Raw genomic sequence first — 26,819 nt, 5'->3', positions numbered from 1 at the left:
TTATTTATTTGAAAGAGAGAGAGACAGAAGAGTGAGTGGGGTTGGGAGCTAAAAGGGGAGGGGGAGGGACAAGCAGACTCATACTGAGCTCAGAGCCCTGCACAGGGCTTGATGGCAGGACCCTGAGATCAAGACCTGAGCAGAAACGAAGAGCCAGATGCATAACTGACTGCGCCACCCAGGCACCCCTTCTAATCCCATTTTCTAACCACTATAATACACTGCCTTTTTTTTTTTTTCCTGTTGGACCAAGAGGATTTACTCAGTTCTCTCTTTCCTTAGAATAAATTCTCTCTCAGAAGTTTCCTGGAGCACTCATGTAAATGGTAAGACAATAGATTGAAAGCCTGTGGTGAATACATCTTGTGATCAAGCTCAGTTGCTCTTATATTCTGTTCTTTATACTGAGAGTACTTTAAAGCCCAATATTGATACATTTTTGTAATCAAGCATGTGAACTGCTGGCCCAAGGATGTCCAGTGGCAATTTCAGAATGTATTCCTCTGGGTAGAATTGGGTTTAATATTTTGCATTTTTTCTGTTGATGAAATTAAATCACTAAAAACAAAATTGGAATACTTTCTGATAATAGAAAACTAGGTTCTGTGGAAGAAAATGTATTTTCTGTATTCAAAGAGTTGTGGGTTTTTGCATCTAGATCTTCAGGTGCCTCTTAAGTATTGGATGTAATAAATAGTTGTTGAGAAACAAGTTGCATGTAGATCCAGGATTTTAAAATGTATATATAATGATAAGGATATTTTATAAAATGTCTAAGAATTGGAAATATTGAAGATGAAGAAAAAGTTTAGCCAAGTGGTGCTCATGAAGAACTTTGTTTTTTCAAGAACACAGTAATGTAACTACCATGGCTGACTAAACTGTGTATCTTATCATTACAAATAACTTCTGTGTAATCAATCCACACAAAGCATTCCATTGGAGGCCCTTTTTGATTACAGGTTGCTTGCTTTTACTTCAAGGTCAGGGAAGCTGGTAGAATTTGTTATGAATGGTATAATTGTTGAACATTTAAGCAAACATAATCTATCAGGGGATGAACACAATGATTTACGTAAGGGGAAATCATGCCACCCAATCACGGTGAGTTCAATGAAATGATAAATAGTTACCTGAAAAAAAGAGGAACAAGTAGATGTAACTTATTAACATTAGAAAAAAATGCCTTTGACAAAGTCTTCCTCCTCCCTAGTGTGTCCCACCATTCCCCACACATATGCGAAAACACATACACTACTCATCCATACCTGGAACTAACTCTTAAAATAGACTATAGGGTTGGAGGAAAAGCTTTGTTTTATTTAGGAACTGACTTAGAAGGCAGTAACAAAGATTTGGTACAGTTACTTGTTTAAAAAGAAAGCTTGGGGGGCCCCGGGGTGGCTCAGTCAGTTAAGCATCTGCCTTCGGCCCAGGTTATGATCCCAGGGTCCTGGGATGGAGCCCCACATTGGGCTCCCTGCTCAGCAGGGACCCTGCTTCTCCCTCTCCCTCTGCTGCTCCCCCTGCTTGTGCACACACTGTCTCTCTCTCTCGTCAAATAAATAAATAAAATTGTAAAAAAAAAAAAAAGTTTGGGGGCGCTTGGCTGGCTCAGTTGCTAGAGCATGCAACGGTTGATCTTGAGGTTGTAAGTATGAACCCCACATTGGGCACAGAGATTATTTAAATAAAAAATAAAGAAAAATAATGATGAAGTTTGGTAGCTGGCTTTCTCAGTAAGAGATACTGAGGTTAATGTTAAAAATCTATAAATCAGGCATTTATATTAAACCACCAAGTTCATAATCACATATCAAATGCTTTATGGATGTGATAGAAATTAACAAAGATGTTTTTTAAAGCCTGAAATGCTAGGAGAGAAGATAGAAAAAAGATAGTTAAACTCTTGTATGGCTAAGATGAGGTGTATGTTTAGAAATAATCCGAATTATCATTGTAGGGACATGATCTTATAAGAGTCAGCATAGACCTTCCTTAGAGATTTTGGGAAGGTAATAATGATGGCTCATTTAAGAAATTTAGAAATTTTATTTAGTTATTTTATTGTAAAATACATATAACACAATATTTACCACTTTAACATCTTAATGGTGTAATTAAATAGTGCTAAGTACTTCGTCATGTTTGTGTAAACATCACATAATTTTTTCCATTTCCCTAACTTTCATCATCCCAAACAGAAAGTCTACATCTATTAAACAATAAATCCCTATTTCCCTCTCCCCTTGGTGCCTGGTAACTTCTATTCTGCTTTCTGCGTCTACAAATTTCCTATTTTAGATAACTCATGTAAGTGGAATCATACAATAGTTTTTCTTTTGTGACTGGCTTCTTTCATGTAACATAATGTTTTCAAGGTTCGTTTCATGATGTGTAGTGTGTATCAGAACTTCATTCTTTTTAATGGCTGGATAGTATTCCATTGTATTTGGCTTTTTTTTTTTTTTTTAAAGAAAGTGTATGCTATCAGCCATGCACTGTGTTAGATATTTGATGGACAGTATCTCACATCATCCTCACAACAATTGGCAGACAGGTAGTATTATTATCTCCAGTTATAGATGAGAGCACTGGGGCCTAGCAAGTTTAAGTGATATGTTCTAGTTAGTGGTAAGATGGAATTTGAGCTAGGCTCATCTGTCTCCAGGTTCAGTTGATTTAGCAGTACAGTACACTATTCTCTTACTGTTTGTTATGTTCTCTCTTGAAACACTCATGGATTTGATCAGTGAATTTCAGGAAATACGTAGAGCTTAGGAACATGTACAGAATGACATTTTAGAATAAACAAAGAATTGAAGAATATTTGCTGTCGCCCCTCCCAGCAATTTACAAATAGAGAATTTTTCTTCTGAGTAGATGAAGGTGGAAAGGGAAAGAACTGGAGTTAAAACCTGAAGGCCGGCAGCCTGGGTGGCTCAGCGGTTTAGTGCTGCCTTTAGCCCAGGGTGTGATCCTGGAGACCCGGGATTGAGTCCCATGTCGGGCTCCCTGCATGGACCCTGATTCTCCCTCTGCCTGTGTTTCTGCCTCTCTCTCTCTCTCTCTGTGTCTCTCATGAATAAAAAAATTAAAAAAAAAAAAAAAACCCTGAAGGCTATCCTTAGGACAAATAGAAGAATCTTATTTGACAAATTGTGGAATATTAGAAATAGAGATTTTCCCTTAAAAACTTTCAAAGTGAAAATTTAAGGTAAAGAAAATAACTGTACCATTTTAAAAAGTGGAGGTCACAGAGACTGAAAATATAAATAAGAATTTACATGGGTTTATGTAACCTATTAAGAGAAAAATAAAGATGCTATGGGAGTTCTCTAACTTCTTTAAGCTGGTGGTACAGAGGGCAGCTATACTATTCTATATTGCATGCTGTAGCCACACTCTTAAAGCCAGATGTATTGACTTAAAGGTTATCTATTACAACATCCACTTGTAGCAAACTGTCCCTCAATCTGTATTTTAACACTTCCAGTGACAGGGAGAAAGTATAATCTCATTTCATTACTAGGCTGGTCAGACATACTTTATGTTGATAGTAGATCTTCCTTCTTTGGTTTTCCAGCCTGAGGTCTTTTTTTTTTTTTTTTTCCATGAGACTTTGCAGAAGCAGCCTAATGTTTTCATCCTATGATAGCCTTTCAACTATTTGAAGACTGCATCATGTCTCTCCTATACACATCTTCCCCAGCTTGAGATGATTAGCAGCCAGGACTTGAGAAGCCAAGATGCTAAATAAATAAGCCTGGATTTTGCTCTTAAGATCCTTATATGTATCTAACAGGTTACAAAAGCTCTTAACTACAAAGTAAAATATTAATAAGTTGGACTTCATTAAGTACTTCTTTCACCAAATGATACCATTAAGAGAGTTAAAAGTCAACCTATTGAGGGGAAGAGGATATTTGCAATATATTATATCTGATGAAGGACTTCTACCAGAATATATAAAGAACTCCTAAAAATCCGTCAGAGAGAGGCACCTGGGTGGCTCAGTGGTTGAGTGTCTGCCTTTGGCTCAGAGCATGATCCTGGGGTCCTGGGATCGAGTCCCATATTGGGTTCCCCCTGCAGGGAGCCTGCTTCTCCCTCTGCCTGTATCTCTGCCTCTGTCTCTCATGAATAAATAAATCTTTTAAAAAATAAATAAATAAAATCAGAGAGAGGGAACACATAATCTAGTGGAAAACTGAGCAGATGAACTGAGTATTTCATGAATGACCATATTGAATTGGCCAGTAAATATAAAAATGTGTTCAAAGTCATTAACCATCAGAAAATGCAACTTAACACCACAATTAAATACTACTACTTACTCACCAAAATGACTAATGTTAAAAAAGAAAAAACAAACAAACAAACCTGGTAATGCTAAGTATTATGTTGAATGTGGAGCAACTAGAGCTGCCATATGCTGTTGGTAGAATGTAGATTGTGAATTGGTACTAACACTTTGGAAAACTATTCCAATTTCTCCTAAAGCTGAACATATGCAAAACCCATGACCCAGATTTTCTACTTGTCCTCCCAGATACTCTAAAAAGATATGCAAAAACTGCAAACAATCCCAATGTTTGTTGGGAATAGAATGGATGATTTTATTAATATACACATACAGTGGGATACTATGAAGCAATGAAAACGAAGAGACTACTTTTACATACAACAACATGGATGAACCCCACAAACATAATTTGAGTGAAAGAAGCCACACGTCTAAGAGATCACACTGTAGAGCTCCATTTATGTGATATTCAGGCCACATAAACCTATGGTGGTAGGAATCAAAGTAGCAGTTTCTTTGGAGAGGAGATGAAGATTGAGAGGAGCCAGGAAGGAAGCTTCTGATTTGCCAGGACACCCTATTTCTTGATCTGGTGGTAGAACTTGAATTCCCTTTGTAAAAAGTCATTACGCTGAATTGCATATGTTTCTATATGTATACTAAATCTTTTTAAAAGGACAATAAATGGGTCTAAACATTCCAGTTACCCAAAATGCAGGGCTAACTGTGTGATTAAAGAGTCCATATTTTCATAGTAAGCACAATAGTAAAGACATCAAAACTTAACGCTTATACAAAATTTAAGTTTGTATAAAGTTGTACAGAGAGACTGTCATTTCTTAATCCTTAAAACTCCTTTTCCAGAAAATGAATTGTAGCTCATCCCTTTTAAAGAACGAGAGAGCTGGGCAATAAATGAGCCGTTCACAAATGTAAATTTGCATTATTTTGGGATTTTGTAATATATGTGAAGTGTTCAGGGGAGATCTGGTCCACACTCAGCACTCAGGGAAGGCACTTATTGTTAACCTTTTGGCACCGCATCACATGGTAAACTTCCTTTGGGTTTCCTAATGATGGAAATGTCAAGGTCTCTTCCTCGAACCTGAACTACTGTGTTCAGGAGGCTCTTGCAAACTTTCAGACCTACATAGTAATTCCTGTTTTATTTTGTCTTGGTAAAAATTTCAACTTCCAGACTATTGAGATCTTTATGAACTGGAATTCACTGAGCTTCATTCTCAGCATCAATGGTCTTGTTACTTAGAAAGGACTAGAGCTAAAACCCAGCAGACCACCCTTATTCACCATTATCCTGGCCTCTATATGGTGACTAGTGATCAGACCCTTTTGGATGTGGTCATTCAGTCAGTTATAAATACCACCGGTGGAACTGCCAGTCCATGACACAATTCACCCCCCCCACCCCGCCCTATTCTGACATTTTCAGATATTTGTATACTTACTTTAATGCAGTTCATCAGGACTATGTTAAATAGTGAAATATTTCCCAAGTTAAAAACATTATTTTTTATGCTTTTTAACTCCTATGTGAGTGGCAGGATAATATGGCAAATTAATGTGGCTTTATGAAAAATTTTATAACAATACACATTTCTCATCGTAAAATGTGCTTTTTTTCACTACAGGGGAAGCTTCCTTACTTTTCACTTTTCTCTTTTGCCACCAGAGGGCAGGTGAGTAAGAGAGAAGAAAATGAAAGCATCTCTTCTTCACGTTGATTCAAACTAAACACTTCTTTGAAATATTTACAAAGCAGGTTATTTTGTTTCTTTAATTATTCTATTTTGAAGCAATTTATCTAAGTAGAAGTTATAATTTTTAATAGATACATTTGGCCTAATAAATGACTTTCAAGTGAAATTATTTGAATTTTTAATCATTTTTGAATCAATGATTGTATTGAAAATATGAATGTTCTTTATATTTTGAGGCCATATGACCAAAGTGCCCTCTCTTAGTTTGGGTAATACTGATTAATTAGACTCATTTTATATTGGTCTTCTAATTCAGTTATGGATATGTTTATGTGTTTATTTTGCATATGTATCTTAATACAGCCATTTGGACATTACTTCAATATGCACAGTTGTTAAGCATAGTTTACAGTGTATTAATCAAATAATGAGTCTATATAATTGAAGGAAATCCCAGTGCAGAACTGTACACCCCAGCAATGTCTAAATATAATTTTAGTAGGTATATTAAGATGTTTTCTCTTGCAACTTTAAATTTGTTTAATCAATAGTAAAACATCCTTTTCAAAACATTAGATGGTATCATAAACGATGTAATTCAACAGCTCACGACAGCTTGCATGTAACCTTTGTTAAATCAGAAGTCAAGCGGCAGCTTGGAATTTTGCCTTCCCTCCTTGAATAACGCCTTTGTTCTGAAGGTGTAGGAGCAGATGAGAAAATGAATAGGTTCTCTCATGGGGAGGATAAATCTTCATACTGCTTATTCCATGTCCTGGGAATTCTTTCTTACTTCTCCTCATTGTGAACCTCATTGGTAAGAATCTTTTTTTATTTTTAACCTGTCAAACAAAATTCTGCATAGTGCTTGGAACACTGCTGGCACACAGTGAGTGCTTTATAAGCTTTAGCTGTTATCACACAGGTATCAACTCATCTTAACTTTAATCCAGTTACTGAATCAGCCAGGGGATCATGTAGAAAATTGAAAAAAAGTTGAAAAAAACTGTAAAAGGAAAAACTAGGAACTAGAAAAATAATCTCATTTCTCAGAAGTCCTAATTCTGTTCCTCATTCATTCAATGGGGAAAAAAACCTTGACTTGAGTGACTCTTCACATCTAACTCTATTGAGCAAATGGAAGCAATAATGTTTGTCACTTAGTTGTCTCAGACTAAATGCTTCCTGGTATTGTGAATTGGTGTTGAATTTCCTGACGGTGTGTGATGAATATGTTATGGGATAAGATCTGGTTGTTCTAGAAGGACTAAGCTGGATGAGGAAGAAAAATCTTACCTTTGATGAAGGAAGGATCCCCCTGGTCTCAATAAGGAGTTTTTTTAAAACGGTGAACAATAAAGTGTTGCTTTTGATTATCCCCCCGAGGTAGCTTATAGCTTGGGAAGCAGGTGGAGGGAGAATATAAGGAAAGGGTCTTCAGGACTCAGGAAAAAGGAAATTCTTCTGGTTGGCACAGTGAAGAACCCTCAGGCTGAGGGTTGCTGTGGCTTCCTCCTTACCAGTCCCCATATCATCTCTTCCTGCTCTGTCGAGCCACAGTGTATATTTATTCCAGTTTAATCCTCTCAAAATACAATGCACTGATGTTCTTCCATTGTCAAAACCCCATACTGACTCCTTTTTGCCAGTGATGATAGTACGAGTCACCTACTGCCATTTGTGACCCTAAACTACATGGTTCCAATCTGATTTCCCATGTTCACTTCCTTCTCTACTTTCCACACACCACCCCAACAGTGCCGTTCCTAAATAAGCATCTCTTTGCTTATGTCTTTCTCATTTCTTACTGTCAGTGGCTCCTTGTCTTTCAAGATCCGTCTTCAATGACATGTCCTCTGGAAGACATTCTAATTCTAACCTGGAAATGACCTTTGGTGCCATTGAGTCTCATGGCTATTTATATTTGTAGAATGACTCTTATCTTATCCTATCATCTATACTAGGTATTTTCATTTTTATTTCTTTTTTTTTTCTGCTGACAATAAGCTCTTTGAAAGCAGAGACTGTGTTTTGTCCTCAGAGATTAGTTTGATGCCCTGCAGAGTTTGTCAGATATTCAGAAAAGCCAAGGCCATTTGCATTTTTTTTTGAGGACTTCAGTATATTAAAAACTGAAGAAATGGCAGGGTGACAAAATTATGGTTGTATTTTAAATGTTGCATTAGGCAAGCAGATCAATTAAAACACACACATTCCCACGACAGTCACCAAAGGAACTGTGTTGTTAGTAAGTTGATCATAAGATTTCTAAAAAACTGAACTCATAGTATACTTAGGTTGATGTAGTCTGGTAACAGGACACAGGTTTAACGTTGACCAGTGACTATCTTCTTTCTGTCTTATCAGCATATCTGTGGAACTGTGCCTCATTTAAGGCCTGGGCCCAAGGACCCTCTGACTTTCTATGTGAGAGGCCCTCACAGATGGTCGACACCTGATAAATGTATTTACCGAAGTGAGTTAAATTTAATTATATGCCCCAAAGGTACTGTATATAAATATAATGCCTTTATTCCAATATTTTAATGTGGTCAGAATATTATTAGAAAATAAAATTGAAAGTTAATATTAACTTCTAATTTAATGTCTATAATTTAACTTTTACTTGTTTTACACTTGTCAGATCAAAGAACTAGACACTGGGGAGAAGAAGTACTCATTCTCACTGACTGACTGCCCATTTCCCTGTACTGTGTATGAGATGCATAATGAGAACTGTGTTTTCTGTGACTCTTCTGATTGAGTAACAAGGATGAACACTTGATGAGAATCAGAATAACTTATTTCTAGAAACTAGGCTAGGGCTAAAAAATAATGAAGATTCCAAAAATATTTGGAATTCATGGCTGCAGGGTTTAAAGTTGGTATCAACACTAAATAATTCTCTGCTATTAGTAGAGCTTAAATTTGCCTGGTTTAGAGGTACTCCCACTGAGCTACATAAATACATGAATTGGTATTTCTGTGATCCTCCTCCTAATACAGCGCATAGAAATCAGGCATGCCTAAAAGCGTGGACTCATTATTGGAATTACTACTGTTTACTTTTTGAAATGTATGTATGTATTTGTTTCTGATATAATCTCATTTTCTTAGACTAGTTAGTAGAATGGTGTGTTTCAGGCCCTTCCTTGCTATATTAATATAAACCTATTCTTTTCTATAAAACTATTTTATAATGAAAAGGAGAAGAAGAAATAAAGAGAACTCAGTTACTTGTGACAACTCAGTAGTAAGAAAGAAAATTTGGGGGATCCCTGGGTGGCGCAGTGGTTTAGCGCCTGCCTTTGGCCCAGGGCGCGATCCTGGAGACCCAGGATCGAATCCCACGTCGGGTTCCCGGTGCATGGAGCCTGCTTCTCCCTCTGCCTAGGTCTCTGCCTCTCTCTCTCTCTCTATCATAAATAAATAAAAATTAAAAAAAAAAAAAAGAAAGAAAATTTGGTTATTTAAACATCAGATATCAAGCTTTTCTTCTATTCCCATAAACCTGAGGGATTTGACATATTCCCACAATATCAGTGGTTCAAGAAGCAGGAATAGAGATGGGTCAGGAACCAAGGAGTGGTAAAGTAGAATTAATTAATTTATACAAGATATAGGTGATTCTGAAATGCCCTTCACAAAAATCATTCCTAAGAGATAATTAAATGCGTGAAAACTTAAAACATTAGATTATTTGTCAGATTTATCAATAATCTGAAGTATATTATTTATTTACAGTTATCTAAACTTTACTATACATTAAAAACATTTAAAAATCTGTAATAGCACTAAAGTTTTTTTAGTAACTGGAAGGAAATTGCTAAATGAATAACCTCATACCCATATATGTTTCATATTCTCATTTTTCACCTATAAAATTTTAAATGTATCAAGAGTTAAAAGCATTTTGTCATCCTACAATTTAACTGTAGCACATGAAAATGTTTAAGATCCAGTATAACTGAACTATTAATATGCAAATGTTATCAGTATAGAATTTTACAGAAAAAAATGAAGATGGTTTTATAAAAAACCTAAAGACAAACAACAGGGCTGGGTGCTGGGTGCTCAGTGGTTGAGAGTCTGCCTTTGGCTCAGGGTGTGATTCTGGACTGGGGATTGATTCCTACACTGGGCTCCATCCGAGGAACTTGCTTCTCCCTCTGCTTGTGTCTCTGCATCTCTCTGTGTGTCTCTTGTGAATAAATAAATAAAATCTTAAAAAATATATATAAACAATAGTTTGCATATGCATAAATATGCCTGAAGAGTGGTTCTCATAATGAATGACTTAATGACCAGCACTTTCTAGTTAAGTAGGAAGTACATATACTTGGCTAATAGGCATTTGAAAATACATATGTATTTGTGTGCAAAACTCTGTTAATTATATAGCTGTGGGGATCCCTGGGTGGCGTAGCGGTTTGGCGCCTGCCTTTGGCCCAGGGCGCGATCCTGGAGACCCGGGATCAAATCCCACGTTGGGCTCCCGGTGCATGGAGCCTGCTTCTCCCTCTGCCTGTGTCTCTGCGCCTCTCTCTCTCTCTGTGACTATCATAAATTAAGGAAAAAATATTAAAAAAAAATTATATAGCTGTGAAACAAGCAATGCAGTCCCAACCCTAGCAAGGATTATAAAAAGAATTTAAATTTTGTCTTTTTTTTTAAAAGCTGTAAACTTACATATTTCTGTGCAGTGTTACAAAACAAAACCCTGTCCATGTCCTTATATACAGAAGACATGGAATTCCATGCTCAAGTGCAAGAAACTTCCATTACTCTCCATACTCATCATTCAGCCTTTACCCTTTCTGCCATTCACAGGCCCTGCAACATTGGTTTGAGCTCTGGCCTGAATTTCTGGATGAGAGGTGCCCCATCAACCGGAAAAGGTGACAAGAGGATATTTTTCCTTAATCCTCTCTTTACTTACCCTTTGTTCTATAGCATGGACTTCTTGGGACTCAAGGGAACAACCACACAGAATCCTTTTTTGCTAAATGCCAGAAATCTGTGATGCTAAGAGCCCAGTTGAATTTTCTAGTTTAAATGATTTCACAGGTATCACACAGTAAAAACTTAAAAAAATTTCTCTTCTTCATTAGGATCTCTTGTTAAAAATATAAAGGAAATTAATTCTACAATTTCCTATTCTCAATGATTTTGGTTCACTGAATAACATTTTATCCCATGACAATGTAGTGAAGGGACATGGTCTTGAGATCGGCTCGATCTAATCCAGGACTACCTGTACTAGATGTAAAGCTATAGATAAGTATGTTAAAGATTCTTTTGAAACTGATTTTCCTTAAGAGTAGAATGGCATAATAATAATGATCTCGTAAGTATACTGAGAGAGTTAAACGAGAGAAAAACACATAAAAGGCTTAAGCACTTTAGGGACTCCACACTAATTCCTTGCATTTAGTTTGTCCTGGATATACAGGTGGATTTGATTCAGATTGGAAAACAAGCCAGGTACAACCAAGTGAGGAACAAAGATGCATGTGCTTCAATGTCTTCTAATATTAGTGGATCCACAAAGAAAAATATTATTTTTGAAACGTGTTACTATACATTTTCCAACAGGGTTGTAAAAGCTATGGCTGAGCAGCTATTTCCAGAATACTTTTTTTGAGTGAAATGTGACAGCTCTTTGTCAGTTCACTGCAATCCATGGAAACATTTAAAGCTGAAAATCAGTAACAGTAACCACAGTATAGGAATAAGAGAGTGGGAAGGGAATTTCATGGATTGAATAGAATTATTTAAAATATTTTCCCAGAGAAAAGAGAGAGAGAATAGATCCTTAAAATTGCATGTTTTAATCTAATAATTTTTTTAAAAATCCAAATGGTTTTTACACAATACAATGGGAGCAAAAGTGTGTTACTACCCTGTGGGCAAATTCACTTTTATTTTTAAGTCCTACAACTTTTATAGTGAGTAGCTAGTATTATCTTGAAACTTTGGGGTGATTGAAGAATTCCATCTTCTTAGTATAGCTACAGGATTATTGAATAATTGCAGACCATTTTGATGGTCCTGAGTTGACACAGGAACATGAAGATTTTTTTTTTTCTTGTGAACTTTTGTGAGATCGAAGAAATTTAGTAGAGGTTTTTTTTTTTGTTGTTTGTTTTAGCTTTGATTTATTTTAAAGGAATATTCATTGGCCCTTGGTTTTTACATGATTTATCTCCCACTGGTGGTAGGAAGTTTTTTTTAAGGTCATGGAGTAACCCAATTTGAAGCCACTTTTCCAGACTTGTGAAGTTTTGTGTTCTGAGACCTGGATCCTATGGTCACCCTTGCAAAAGAAATAATTAATTGAGAATAATAAATGTAAAGGGTATTAACTTTGAAAATGCTAAATATGAGATAAAGGGATCTGACTTGGCTTGAGACATTATTATTAAATGTTATTTTTTAAAGATTTATTTATTTATTTAATATCTAGAGAGAGAGCAAGGGAGTGTGACGGGGGAAGAGAGAGAGAGAGAGAGAGAGAGAGAGAGACTCTTCAAACAGACTCCAGACTCCCAACTGAGTTTGGGGGCTGGTGAAGCTCAGGACCTATGAGATCATGACCTGAGCAGAAACCAAGTTGGATACTTAACGAACTGAGCCACCCACGTGTCCTTATTAAATATTATTCAAGTTGTTAATAATTTGTTGTAACATGGAAACTGTGCCACAGATCAGTAAAAATATTTCTTTAATTTTTAAATACAAATTAAAATTTTTATATTAAAGCAGTTTTAAATTTGCAGAAAAATTGTGAAGATACAACAGAGAGGTCCTGTATACCCCATACTCAGTTTCCACTATTATGAGCAGCCTGCATTAGTATGGTACATTTGTCACAATTCATGAACAAATATTAATAAATTATGATTAACTGAAGTCTATACTTTATTAAAATTTCCCAAGTTTTTACCTAATGATCCTTTTCCACTCCAGGTTCTCATCAAGGATAACACACTATATTTAGTTTTCATGTCTGCTTGGCTGTTACAGCTTCTCAGTTTTTCCTTATTTTGGAAGACTGAGAGTTTGGGATTTGTTTGTTTTTTTCGACTGAGATTATATTGGTCAGGTTACTTCTTAGTAAAGTTACTCTTTTCTCCCCTCAGTACTGTGCTCCCTGGAAGGAAGTCATCATGTATAGTCCACACTTAAGAGGAGTAAAGAGTTGAGCTCCACCTCCTTGAGAGTGAAGTATCTTCATAAATTATTTGAATTCTGTGTAAGAAATTTGTTTGTTTTCCCCTGTTAGTTTATTCAATTATTTGTTAATGTCAGCATGGACTTGTGGATATTATTTTATGATACCAATTGATTTATAATTATTTTATTGACAAATTGTTCCGGCTTTGACCATTGGGGTTTTTATATATGACTCTTATGTCCTTTTGAAATACACCCCCCCATCATTGTATTTTGTTGTTGTTGTTTTAAGCACTTCCTTTCTGGCACTACAAGATGCTCCATGCTCATCTTGTACTTTTCCTGCCTCAGTCCTAAAAGTAATTCTGGTTTCTACTATTAAGGAGAATAGTATTACAAACCAAAATCTGGGTGCTAGGGTGTATATTGCTTGCCACTGAGATGTCCTTGCTTCTAGGCTGTCTCAGCTGACAGAGCAAGAAAATATATGCATGTGTACTGACTTTGTGTTTACACACATCTATAAATATTTCCACACGTAAGCATCTGTATCTTTATTAAGCTGAGCGTGAGTTTGTACTGCTGTCTCTAATTCTAATTCATGACCACAGGGATCATTCTAACCTCTTCCCCTTGCTTATCTGTAACTTCCCACTCCAACAGTAAGAAACCTGACTTCCACCCTCCACTGTCTGTTTGCTTAATTTTTCATTTCCATGATACGTGCATAGTGTTTTCAAAATTGTTAATCGGTACCCAGGGGATATTTTATCAGCCAGAGGTGCACTTCATGTTGGCTCTTCTACTGTCAGTTTTATGTACTCCACACATTTCCAGAGTTACTTAGTCCAGAGCCTTTTCCTCCCACTCCTTCCAGTGAGGTTGTTTCATATATTTGTAATATATTTAGATTCTCTTGTCACATTCTGCATTCCATCCTGGAGTTCCTCTGCATCCCCCATCTCCTAAATGATTTTTTAAAAAATTCACGTTTGGAATAGCTTTACTCCCCTAAAAATATTCCTTGTGCTTTACCTATTGTCAACCTTAAAAATAAAACTGTCAGTTATTTTACCGGTAAAATAGTTTATGGGGGCATAATTAAGAATGGCAATTCAGAACATTCTGGCCTATGGCAAAACCATAGGCAAGCCTGGAGTCCACTTTTATAGAGGAAAGGCAGGGGTGGGGTGTGAGAGAGGTTGACGGGGGAGTTGGGAGGGCCTATAATAAACAAAATGTCCATTAGACTAAACTGGGAGTTCCAAGTTTAGTGGCTTTTCATTGGCTATGTTTTGATAGTCTCTCATTGGCTGGGCTGTTGCTGAACAAGGAGAAAATCTTTCTTCTTCTGGATAGGGTAGTAAAGTATCGACTTCTTCCTGTGAGGAATGCCAGGTAAGCCTCTTCCTGTTTGGGTCTGTAATTGAAGAGGAGTGTTAGGGGCATGAGAGCTCCCTCTTCTGACCTCCCTGTTCCAGGTGATTTTATTAATTTTCACACGATTTAACCCCCTCCTCATCCCAAACTCCTGGCAATCACTGATCTGTTAACCTCTCCCTGTAGTTGTATTTTTTTCTAAAATATGTGTAATTGAAATCGTACAGTATGTAGGCTTTTCACATTGGCTTCTTTCACTAGCAATACACATTTACATTCATTCATGTCTTTTCATGGCTTAACAGTTCATTCCTTTTGGGGGGTCCTGAGTGACTCAGTAGGTTGAGCATCTGACTCTTGAGTGTGGCTCTGGTCATGGTCTCACTGAGATTGGGTCCACCTGGGGCTCTGTGCCCACTGGTGTCTGCTGGAGATTCTTTACCTCTCCCTCTGCCCCTCCCCCTGCTCCTGCATGCTCTCTCTCTAAAAGAAATAAATAAATCCTTAAAAAAAAAGTTAATTCCTTACTGAGTAGTATTCCACTTTGTAGATGTACCACAATTTGTTTATCCGTTCACTGATTGAAGTATACCTTGTTTACTTCCAGGTTTTGGCAATTGTGAATGAAATCACCGTAAACATTCACATGGAGATTTTTGTGTGGACTGAAGTTTTCCAATCAGTTTGGTAAATACCTCAAAGTATGATTGCTAGATTATATAGTAAGACTATATATAGATAGCTTTGTAAGACACTGCCAACTTCATTCCCCAGGAACTATACCATTTTGCATTCCTACCAGCAATCCTCACCAGTGATTGGGATTGTCAGTTTTTTGGATTTTAGCCATTCCAAAGGGTGATTAGTGGTATCTAAACGCTTGTTTTCATTTGCAATTCCCTAATGGCAAATGATGATGAGCATCTTTTCATATGCTTATTGGCCATCTGTATATCTTCTTTGGTGTAGTATCTGTTCAGATGTTTGGCTTATTTTTTAAATTGGGCTGTTTGTTTTCTTATTGTTGAGTTTTAGTTTCCCCTTCTTTTGAAAGAACTACATAAACAAAAATGAAAACTGGTTGAGGAGATGCGCATTTAAAAAGTCATAAAAAATCATCCCATACACATTGCATTCTTTCTTGTAAACAACAACAACATGGAAGGACCAGTTTAGCCTTCAGTAAATCACTAATGTGAGGATGTGAAATTTGAAGCACACACATATTTATTGAGCATTTATTCTTTGTCAGGCAATGCATTAATTTTATTCCTTATATGAACTCATTTAATTTTCATAATAGTCCTATGTAATGGAAATTCTTGTTTCCCCCATTTTACAAATGAAGAAATCTCACCTCCCAGTGGAAGAGTTCTAACCCCCTGTGCCATACTATCTGATAGAAGATAAATTTGAAAATGAGATGATCTAGGGTTTGTTTTCTTACACAGCCAAATGAAACTATCTTAAAATTAACTCTGAGCGAACAGAAATAGATTCCAGAAAATAGCCCATTTTTCTTCAGATTGAGATTATTACAGATTGTTACAAGCCTCAAATTCGTTTGGGTTTGTGTGAGAATACATTCAGATCTACCCTTGAAGTGAGGTCTACACTTTTTCTCCGATCTTTAAATCTAAATCTATTTTGCAACTTAAAAAAAAAAAAATCTTCACTTTTTGAAAGCCAGCAAGATAAAATGTTAATAATCAAATAGGCTGTTTTTCCCCTGCCCTGTTTTAGGCCAGACAGATAATTTTCAAGACTCATTAGCTTTATTATTTAATAGGTGTCTAACAAAAGGAATTCCTACAGACAAGTAGAATCCTGACCAAAGTGGGTCTTGAAAAATAGAGCTGCACGGTTGCAGCCGGTGGCTGGCTGTGAGCCGGGCGATGAGCCTGCTGTGTGGGACTGGGTGTTCCACCCTGCCTGGCTGGCCTCCAGGGAGCTGTCAGTTACTGGGTTCTCACAGTGCCAAGCACTAGCAGGTGCAGCAAGGTTCAAGGTTTCTGTTCCCCAGTAGTGTGGAGAGCATGCAGGTTGTCTGACAGTAAACCTGATGAGTACCCTGTGGGCCCAGAGGGAATGAAGAGTGGAGCTCGAGCTTTGCTTTGGGGGATTGACATTTGCATTGACAGAGATCTGAGAACCTGCTGCTTCTCACAGGGCCTCTCCCTGGACTCTGAGAGGAGTGAGGAATTTGCACAGTCTTCTGGAGAAATAGAGGACTGGGACACTCCCATTTTGGAGGCTTTTAGTATTTGATTTTTTTTTTAAGGAAAAAATTGCCAAGAAAGAGTTTTAAAAATTGTGTGTTTTTTAAAAGAGTTTATTTATTTATTCATGAGAGACAGAGAGAGGCAGAGACACAGGCAGAGGGAGAAGCAGGCTCTGTTCAGGGAGCCTGATGTGGGACTCGAACCGGGTCTCCAGGAACACGCCCTGGGCTGAAGGTGGTGCTAAACCCCTGAGCCACCTGGGTTGCCCTAAAATTTGTGTTTTATTTTATATGTTTGTGTTTTAGAAATTAATGCTCTTAAAAAAAAAAGGAAATTAATGCTCTTAACATGCAAAAAATAGAATGCAGTGTGCTTGTGGCACTTACATTAGACATGTAAAGAGATGTGTAAAAGAGATGTAAAGAGATGTGTAAAAGATGATAAAAAGATTTATCAGGATAGTATCTTCTAATGAACTACTGGTGGCCTGAGCCAATTGTGAGTCAAACGCTTAAAATTACTTGATGGAAGTATTTTTTTTCTATTCCTCACAGGGTGTCTTTGTGACTAGACATAATGATCTCTGAGAAGATGTTGTTTTTCAGTCTTAAAACCAGGAATGGGGAAAGAATGCAGGCCTGTGGTGAGGGCAAAAGAAAGAGAGGTGAAAGAGATTTAGGGAGTTATTGTAGATTTTTCAGGACCAAAGAGAATCCAGAATAAATGACAGAAACATTGATGCTGGTCATTTCCTCTGGGCTCAGGCAACTAATGCTTTGCTTTGTCAGTCTGAGTAGCAATTTAAGATCCAAGAAGCCCTTAGAAAGTTCTAACAGAATTCTGTCTTGTTCACTTTTCCTGGCAAAGAGCTGGAACACTATAGGCTTTCCAAAAACATTTGTGGAATGGAGTCAGAAAGCCACTTTACTTCACTTTACTTTTGTTTGTTCTGCAAAAATACTTTAAATGTTTAGAAATTTGTGGCATAAACTGATGATGACACATATCCCTCCAAGCTTTTATTCAATGCTCATGCAAACACACATATGCAACTTGTCTGTCTCTTTTCACCTACTTCTTGAGATGCAAATAAGGTCACATGTCTTTTTTAACTTTTAATGTTGAAGTTAACAAGAAGTCCAGGAGCTTTTTCATAAGTTGGACTTTTGAAGTTCCTTCTTCAGTTTTGAGAGCCTACCCAGCATTCCACACTGGGTGCATAAAGTCAGCCTTCCAGTTTCATCTGCAAAGTGGCTCATCTCCCGCCAAGCAGTAAGCCCTGGCTGGCATTAACCTTTTTCTCTCATGGTGTGTCACGTTCTCCTCGGGCACGCTCCTTGGCATGCATATTTGAGCATTTCAGTCAGGGTCATCCCAATTCATGAAAGTTTCTGTTGGATCTCAAAAGAAAAGGAGAAGAAAAGATTTTCCTTGGTCCTTCCCTCCCCATGGATACCTACCTACTTTATATTCCTTTGTAAAATTTTTATTTTTTTTAAAGATTTTATTTATTCACTAGAGAGAGAGAGAAAGAGTGTGGGCCAGTGCATGAGTGTGGGGAGGGGCAGAGGGAGGAGTAGACTCCCCGCTGAACAGGAAGCCCCTGATCCCAGGACCCCCAGATCAGGACCTGAGCTGAAGACAGCTGCTTAACGGACTGAGCCACCCAGGCATCCCACCAACTTTACATTCCTATCATGAATGGTCCTTTCAATGAATTCTGAATAAATGAAGAAAAAAAAAAGGAAAAAAAAGCAAAACCGAAAACTCCTTTGTGATAAGTACTTGTTTTCACCTAAACAGAGAAGCAAATGGACAAACTGTAAAAGGCAGCTCCTCTTAAAATAATCCTATATGGTCCGGTTTACACACTCAATGTGGTGATGAAGTGCTCAGCTCTAAAGCTTCATTCAAATTCTGGCTCTATTTTTGAAACTGGTGCTGTGCTGGCCATTTGCTAGTTTGCCATCGTCACTGAACCAGGAATTGGTGTTCAATCACTGTAGTTTCACCCATCGTATGGAGCTTGAAGATCAATAAATGACCAGCACAGTGTCCTAAGAGAATAAGATCTCATAGACTCTGTCTATGCAGGATTGGTTAAAGCAAATCGGAACTTGGGAATTTTCAAGTCCTAGCTTCCCGGGCTGAACAGAACTTCCCTTGAATAATTGACGTCATGTTGTGTCCTTAGTGTTAATCATGAATCAGTATAAGAAATGACCATAAAATAAACATTTCTGAAAAAAATTAGATCTAAAAATACTGCCTGGGTTGTCAGTCAATGGCAATTCTACAAGCCTTTCAATGGCAAACTCTTCCAAGATTGGGGTGAAGGGAGGGTGGCTTTTATTTCCAGATGAACCTATGTATCAACTTCTATCAAATATCAGACAGTGGGGGCAGCCCTGATGGTGCAGCGGTTTAGCGCCGCCTGCAGCCCGGGGCGTGATCCTGGAGACCCTGGATCGAGTCCCACATCGGGCTCCCTGCATGGAGCCTGCTTCTCCCTCTGCCTGTGTCTCTGCCTCTCTCTCTCTCTCTGTGTCTCTATGAATAAATAAATAAAATCTTTAAAAACAATATCAGACAGTGGGAATAGTGCAACCTATTGGACTCTGAGGGCTGAGACATTCACGGTTTCTTTTAGTCCATAGATGCAATGACAGTCTCCCACTGAGTCTCTCTTATTCTTCATTTCACAAGTCTTCTTTATTTACACGTTGTTATTATAAATTATCTGTTTGGGAAAAAATAGCTTTAAGTAACTACTTACTGTACTCTACTGCTTTTTCAAATGCAACCCTTCCATGTAACATGTAAGTTAGTGTAGAATTCATCTGCAGAAAAAAGCCATCACTTGTCTTCTTACAGTCCATATATGTAAGACCATAGTTTTAATTCTATAGATAGCATCTAGCTTTCAGCATGATATCTGATGTGATACATTCTCTTGTTTCTAAAAAAGCTTCGGCGGGAAAATGAAAAGTGAATATAATTTATTCATATTATAAATAATGAAACTTTTCATGAACAGCAGTCTTAGAAAACCCCAGAATTTATTCGCTTTTATATCCGTGAAAAATTGTTCAAAATACTGTTCATAATCGTTCCAGTTTATTAATAACATTAATAAGTGCTCATTTTATACAGATTGAGGATCTTCAAGATTTCCTTTATGAGGAAGTCCCTTCAATTTACAGAAGACCCATCAGGGTGCCAACTTCCATCTGGACACAGTTGTTAAGAATATAACATGGGTGATGAGCTGAAAATTGGAGGAACTGAAAAACAGAGCTTTTAAATGTCATTTCTAGTTCTGCTCAAGATCAAAATTATCTTATAGTTGGGAGGGTACCTGAATCCTCCCCCACCCCACTTTTCATTTCATCTAAATACCAGCAAAGGAGAGGGAATGAGGCAATGCAATGTTCCTGAGAATTCAGATAATCTCAGGGAGTTCAGTTTTCTGCAGTATTTTCTATTGCAATGCTATACTGATTTCTGATGCATCACCAGTGACATGTAACAATAATTTCTAAAGTTCATTGAGGGCTTACTCAGTTTGAAATCCTTTATGCATTGTATATAAGTATGCTACATACATCATATTTAAGTAATTTCAGCAGGGCTTCTCAACCAGGGGCAGTTTTGCCCTCCCCACTCTCCAGGGGTTTTGGCAATCTCTGGAGACGGTTTTGGTTGTCACAACTTGGGTGGTGGCGGGGTGGCTAGCTCTAGCGGCATGCAGTGGGTAGAAGCTAGAGGTGCTGCTAAACATTCTGGGACAGGCCCCTGCATCAGAGATCACCTTAGCCCCAAATGTCAAAAGTACTGAGGTAGAAAGAACTTGACTTAATCCATTCAGCAACCCTGTGAGGTGGGTATTTTTATTACTTTTTGTCATTACAATATATTTGGCCTGTAACATTGCATATATTTAAATAGTACAAAATGTCAATTTGACACACTCACATTGTAATACGATTGCCACTGGATCAACAATTAGCACCTTCATCACCTCACCTAATTATTCTTTCTAATCATGGAATGATTAAATTCCAGTCTCTTAGCAAGTCTGATGATTACAGTACACTCTCGTTGTCTAGATTCACTGTGCTGTACGAGAGGTAGGTATCATTAACCTCATTTCCAGAAAAGAGAACTGTCACAGAGAAGTGATCCCACAGCCGAGTAAGTCGTGGTGCCAGGAGTGAAAATTTAGCTCTCCATTACTGTCTCCAGAGAATGTTGATGATCACCGGTAGGGTCTGAGTTTTGGGGCAGAGCACAGATCCCGCCTCATTCTGGGCACTGGCCTCAGCCAGGAGCTCTTCTTGCCGCTGCAAGATTAACAGAGGACAACATCCCAACTATCAGGCTAGGAAGTCCAAGAGACAGTTGTTACTTGATTGCATATCCTGTATGACTGAACAAAAGATGAGTAAAAGGAAAACAGAAGACACAATTCCTGTCCCTGAGGAGGTAGGGGGGGGTGGCGGCGAGAAACGGGTTATGTGTGTGTAGTTAAAAGTATGTGTTGTGGGGCAGCCTGGGTGGCTCAGTGGTTTAGCACTGCCTTCAGCCCAGGAAGTGATTCTGGAGACCCAGGATCGAGTCCCACATCGGGCTCCCTGCATGGAGCCTGCTAATGAAGGAAAAAAAAAAAAAAAAAGAAAAAAAAAAAGAAAAAGTATGTGTTGTGTGTGTAAACGGCATTGGCAGGTCAAACGCAGTGTTGAAGATGGTAAAGGGTAGCCTGGCCTACTCGGGGACCAGGGCACCTCCGGCTGGGTCTGAAAAGCCTTTGTGAGACTGTAATGTGTGTTTACAGGCTTGCTCACCACGCCAGCATATGGTGGAAGGGCCTCGGCTGCTCTTGCCCTTCCAGCTGGGGTAAGTTTACAAGCAGAACCAGCCTGTGCATGCGAGGCTAATAAGGCCTGGCTTGGCTTTCCTTTCTCTTCTTTTTTAAAGATTTTTATTTATTCATAGGAGACAGAGAGAGGCAGAGACCCAGGCGGAGGGAGAAGCAGGCTTCATGGAGGGAGCCGGACCTGGGACTCGATCCCACGTCTCCAGGATCAGGCCCTGGGCTGAAGGCGGCGCTAAACCACTGAGCCACCCGGGCTGCCCTTCTCTGTTTTGATGAGCTTTCCTTCCTGAGGGGGGCGACTTTTTCCATCCTCCTTTTACTTGGCCATTTTTTAGTGCACTCAGGGCCACTACCCACCTATCGCTATTAAAGCCCATTCTCAGGAAAGAATCTGAGGAACACCCTCAAATGAAACTGAACATAATGGCTAAGTAAAGTATAGTGAAAGTGAAATTTCTCTCTGCTGATATCTAATGATGGGACTTCGGCCACCATCTGGCAGAGTGAATTAACATATGACAGGAAGGTTATCTTATAAGCTTTCATATATTGAGATCATTTGTAGGAAGCATGTGACACAATGCTGAACACATAGTAGGTGCTAAATAAATGTTGGCTTCCATTTTTTCTCTTCATCTTTTTTTTAAAGTAATTAATTAAAAAAAAAAAAAAAAGGTAATTTCCACTCCCAACATGGGGCTTGAACTCACAACCCTGAGATCAAGAGTCACACGCTCTTCCAACTGAGCCAGCCAGGCGCCCCTCTTCTTATTTCTTTTTAACGTACCTTTAAAATGTTGCCACACAGGGACACGCGGGTGCCTCAGTGTTGAGCATCTGCCTTCAGCTCAGGTTGGGATCCTGGGATACTGGGATGGAGCCCCACATCAGGCTCTCCACATCAAGCAGGAGAGCCTGCTCCTCTCTCTGTCTCTTAGGAATAAATAAATAAAATCGTTTTTTAAAAAATGATGCCTCACAATTTGTACACCAATATTTGTACAGCAGTATTAGTCACAATAGCTAAAACCCAAGTGTCTACCAATGGATGAATCAGTAAACAAGATGTGATACATACATACAAGGGAATACTGTTTCGCCCTAACAAGGGAAGAAATTCTACAGTATGCTATAACCTGGATAAATCTTGAGGACATTATGCTAAGTGAAAAAAGCCAGTCACCAAAAAGACCAATTACTGTATGATCCTACCTATATGCAGGTACTTAGAAGAGTTAAAATCATAAAGATAAGAAAGTATAATGTGGTTGCCAGGGGCTGGGAGGAGGAGAGAATGGGGAGTTATCGTCTAATGAGTATAGTGTTTCAGTTTTACAAGATAAAAAGGGTTGTAGGGATGGATGGTAGTGATGATTGCACAACAACGTAAATGTATTTCCACTGAACTAACCGTACATTTTAAAAATGGCTTGGGATGATAAATTTGATATTGTGTATGTGCATTTTACCACAATAAACAAATGCCATATCAAATGGCCACCTAATATATTTTTTTAAGATTTTGTATTTGTAGGTAATCTCTATACCCAACATAAGGCTTGAACTTAGAACCCCCAAGATCAAGAGTTGCATGCTCCACTGACTGAGCCAGTCAGGCGTACCCGGTCACCTAATCTTCTAAACTGAATGTCAATTCTTCTTAAAACAATAGGAAATTCTGTAGGGGAAGTATGTGGAGTGGTAAAACACTTGGGCTCTGGCAACAGAATGTGTAGGTTCAAATCTGTGTTCTCTGTTATTATTTGCCGTGCAACTTGCTTGGGAAAATTGCTAATCTTTTTGTACCTTAGTTTCTTCACCTATAAGGTATAAATAATGAAGAAGACACCTGTCCCATGAAAGCATTATAAGGATTAAAAAAGGCATAGCATGCCATGTATTTGGCACGGCGCTTGGCAAAGTAAGTGGTCAAGAAATACAAGCTGTTATAATTTTCCGGGTTGATATTTAAGCAGCTTGGCAAGAAGAGCTTCATGGTTTCTGATTACCTCTTTCCATTCTCATCCTGGTCATTGATTTCTTTCCTATTCATGACATCTCAAAGCCACATTTAGGTTTCAGGCATGACCTTCAGCCACATTTGAACACTTTCTTGGAGCCTAAGTCTACATTCCCTCATTAGGTATGTACCTAGATGCAAATTTAGAGTATCCTGTCCCATTTCATTTGTTTGTATCTGCTAAATGTTAATGTTCTGAGTAATAGTGAAGTCTTACTTATGCCCAGAACAAATTTGGAATATAATCTTTTATGATAAAAATCTGGGATCTTCCTATATACGTGCATGTATACATGTTTCGAATGGGATATTATGATTAAATGTCATTTATTAAAAATAAAAAACTCTGGGCAGCCAGGGTGGCTCAGTGGTTTAGCGCCACCTTCAGCCCAGGGCGTGATCCTGGAGACCCGGGATCGAGTCCCACGTGGGGCTCCCTGCATGGAGCCTGCTTCTCCCTCTGCCGGTGTCTCTGCCTCTGTGTGTGTGTGTGTGTGTGTGTGTGTGTCTGTCTGTCTCTCATGAATACATAAATAAAAATCTAAAAAAAAAAAAAAAACTCCAGTAGCCACTGGGTTTGTAGATTTTTGCTTTCTTATCTCAGTCCTGAAGAGGTCTAGCAGTTAAGATTTCCCGAAGCCAATGTGAAGAGAAAAACTGGGTTGATGTGTAAGTACAGTATATCAATACAGGAGGGATGATTTTTAAAAAAAATTTTTTTAAATTTTTATTTATTCATGATAGTCACAGAGAGAGAGAGAGAAAGAGGCAGAGACACAGGCAGAGGGAGAAGCAGGCTCCATGCACCGGGAGCCCGATGTGGGACTTGATCCCAGGTCTCCAGGATCGCGCCCTGGGCCAAAGGCAGGCGCCAAACTGCTGCGCAACCCAGGGATCCCCCAGGAGGGATGATTTGAAGTGTTACTGCTCACTGGTAGGAGTCATGGTTTGGAATTAGATCTGAGTTTGAATCTTAGCTCTACCATTACAGACATTTACCTAATTTTTTTTATCTATTTCCTTCCCTGAAAATTGGGGAAAATAATACCCAATTATTTAAATAATTGGGTATTAACAATTATTAATTATAATTGTTATAATTATTAACAATACCCTTATTGTTATAAGGTTTACATGAGGTGATGCCTGGCAAATAGTAAGAACTCAAGAAATAGTAATAATTTCATTTATTCTTTCCAGAGGAAGGAGATGGATTGACAAATACTTGGGGTCTTTTCAAACCATATATCACCTGGTCAGTTTCTGCGTTCTTTGAGACTTGTTAATCCCTTTATTATCACTTGCTCTTTGGTAACAAAGAGGAACTGATTGCCAATTCATTTCAGAATGTGTGTATTATATTTGATGGGTCATACTAGCAAACAATAGAGTGGGAGTGGGGAAATGGATGCAGTGAGTTCATTCACATACCTGGGAAAAGTCAATAATGAAGACAGACAGAGCCGTAATTTGTATGTCATACTGGAGAGAGGAAAACACGGGTACAGGATTTGAAGCAGGGATCACGAGTTAGAAATGCTGAAGTTCTTTCCTGGTATCTAACTCCATGCATTTTGGTTGTATCTTTGCTCCTATTTTCTCATACTGTTAAAATTTAGGATAATAGAATTTAGATGTTTGTACAACTCACATTAATATAGAAAAAAGGTGACATTGAAATTCAAGCGGAGCTATGAAAACGTGCTGAATGCATTCATTAATTTAAATGCGTGTACCTTGCTACTAGGGTGAAAGGCACCTTTTATTTGCACTGTACTCGGTGACCACAAATCAACCGTCTTGTAACTTACAAGTAGACACCCTTTCCTTAGTTGTGGAGGCAGTCAAGAGACCCACATTTTTACCCTCATTTTGGATACTTAAATTCACTGTGTCCTTGCTTCTACACAGCAGGATTCAGGACTCAATAAGCCTGGGCTCTTTAAAAACCATCATCCTGCAGGTGCACAGTCCACACACCCACACCTGCAGAGGCTTAGCTGCCCCCAGGCCCAGAGTGCAAGCCGGTGTCTCCGGCCCGGGTCGGGGGTGAACCTCCCCTCAAAGCCTGGGTTCCCTCGGGTGTCTCAGGCACGACGTCTTGCTGCCCGAGACTAGGAAGTCCCGGGGCGGGGGGGGGGGGCGGGGGCGCGGGCTAGTTCACACACCTGGGCTCGTACGCGCGGTCCCTAACGCGCACCTGGAGCCTGCCTTCGGGACGCACGCGGGACTGCAAAGGAGACCATGAAGCAAGTCCTGAGCGCGCCGGGACCGAGCGGGGACGTCCCTCCTCCTGGGTCCCCCCGGGAGCGCGTGCGCCCGGGGCCTGGGCGCGCACCTGGGGACGCGGTCCCCTCCGGCGGCCGCGGAAGCCCCCGGGCCCCACCGCTGCACTTTGTCCCCGCTGCCGCATGCACCTTGCTAGCGTCGCACGGACCCGGCGAGGCTCTCGGAAGAAGGGTGAGCGAGGGGGCTCGGGAGTGGGCGGCCGCGTGGCGCAGGGGGGCGGCCCCGGGCCGGACGGGCTCCCGCGGAACGACGGGGACCCGACCGGGGACTGCGGCCGCCGCGGTAGGGATGCGGGGGGGTGGGGGTGGGGAGGGAGAGACCCGGAGCGGCCGGGGCGCACGGTAGGGACGCGGGACAGGGGTGGGGGCTGGGGGTGGGGTTGGGAGGGAGACACCTGGAGCGGCCGGGGCGCAGGGTAGGGACGCGGGACAGGGGTGGGGGTTGGGGGGGGAGTCGGGAGGGAGAGACCCGAAGCTGCCGGGATGCGGGGGGCGGCCCCCAGCTGCACGGGCTCCCGCGGAGCGACGGGGACCCGACCCCGGACAGTGGCTGCCACGGTAGGGACGCGGGCGGGGGGGCGGGAGGGAGAGACCCGGAGCGGGGCGCGCGGTAGGGACGCGGGGCGGGAGACACCTGGAGCGGCGGGGGCGCACGGTAGGGAGGCGGGCGGGGGGCGGGAGGGAGCGACCCGGAGCGGCCGCGCGCGCAGGTGGAGGAAGCGGCTCGGGCAAGTTGGGGGCCGGGCCGGGCGGCGCCCAGCTTTTAACCTGGGCGTTGGAGGCGGGGGAAGCAGCGAAAGCAAAGGGGAGGTGTGCGGGGCAGGGGTGGGGGG

General features: G+C 39.8%; 2 long non-coding RNA genes across 3 annotated transcripts; one reads left to right on the top strand and one right to left on the bottom strand.

Moving 5' to 3' along the window:
* Positions 1–259: 259 nt before the first annotated feature.
* On the top strand, positions 260–21,341 carry LOC144288509 (uncharacterized). Of its 2 annotated transcripts, XR_013356376.1 has the most exons (7): positions 260–326; positions 5,956–6,003; positions 6,726–6,841; positions 8,392–8,500; positions 10,855–10,922; positions 15,188–15,267; positions 19,956–21,341. It is a non-coding gene; the product is annotated as an uncharacterized LOC144288509 (long non-coding RNA). The 2 variants fall into 2 exon arrangements; XR_013356377.1 differs by lacking the exons at positions 10,855–10,922; positions 15,188–15,267; positions 19,956–21,341 and adding an exon at positions 8,669–9,692.
* On the bottom strand, positions 20,662–26,133 carry LOC144288511 (uncharacterized). The gene is made up of 4 exons (XR_013356378.1): positions 25,867–26,133; positions 25,130–25,303; positions 22,466–22,611; positions 20,662–21,145 (listed from the first exon to the last, which is right to left on the bottom strand). It is a non-coding gene; the product is annotated as an uncharacterized LOC144288511 (long non-coding RNA).
* Between the last annotated feature and the right edge of the window lie 686 nt (positions 26,134–26,819).

This window comes from Canis aureus, chromosome 18 (genome assembly GCF_053574225.1).
Source record: "Canis aureus isolate CA01 chromosome 18, VMU_Caureus_v.1.0, whole genome shotgun sequence".
Classification (NCBI taxonomy): domain Eukaryota; kingdom Metazoa; phylum Chordata; class Mammalia; order Carnivora; family Canidae; genus Canis; species Canis aureus.
The sequence above is the reverse complement of the archived record's forward strand: the minus strand, read 5'-3'. Positions and strand labels throughout refer to the sequence as shown.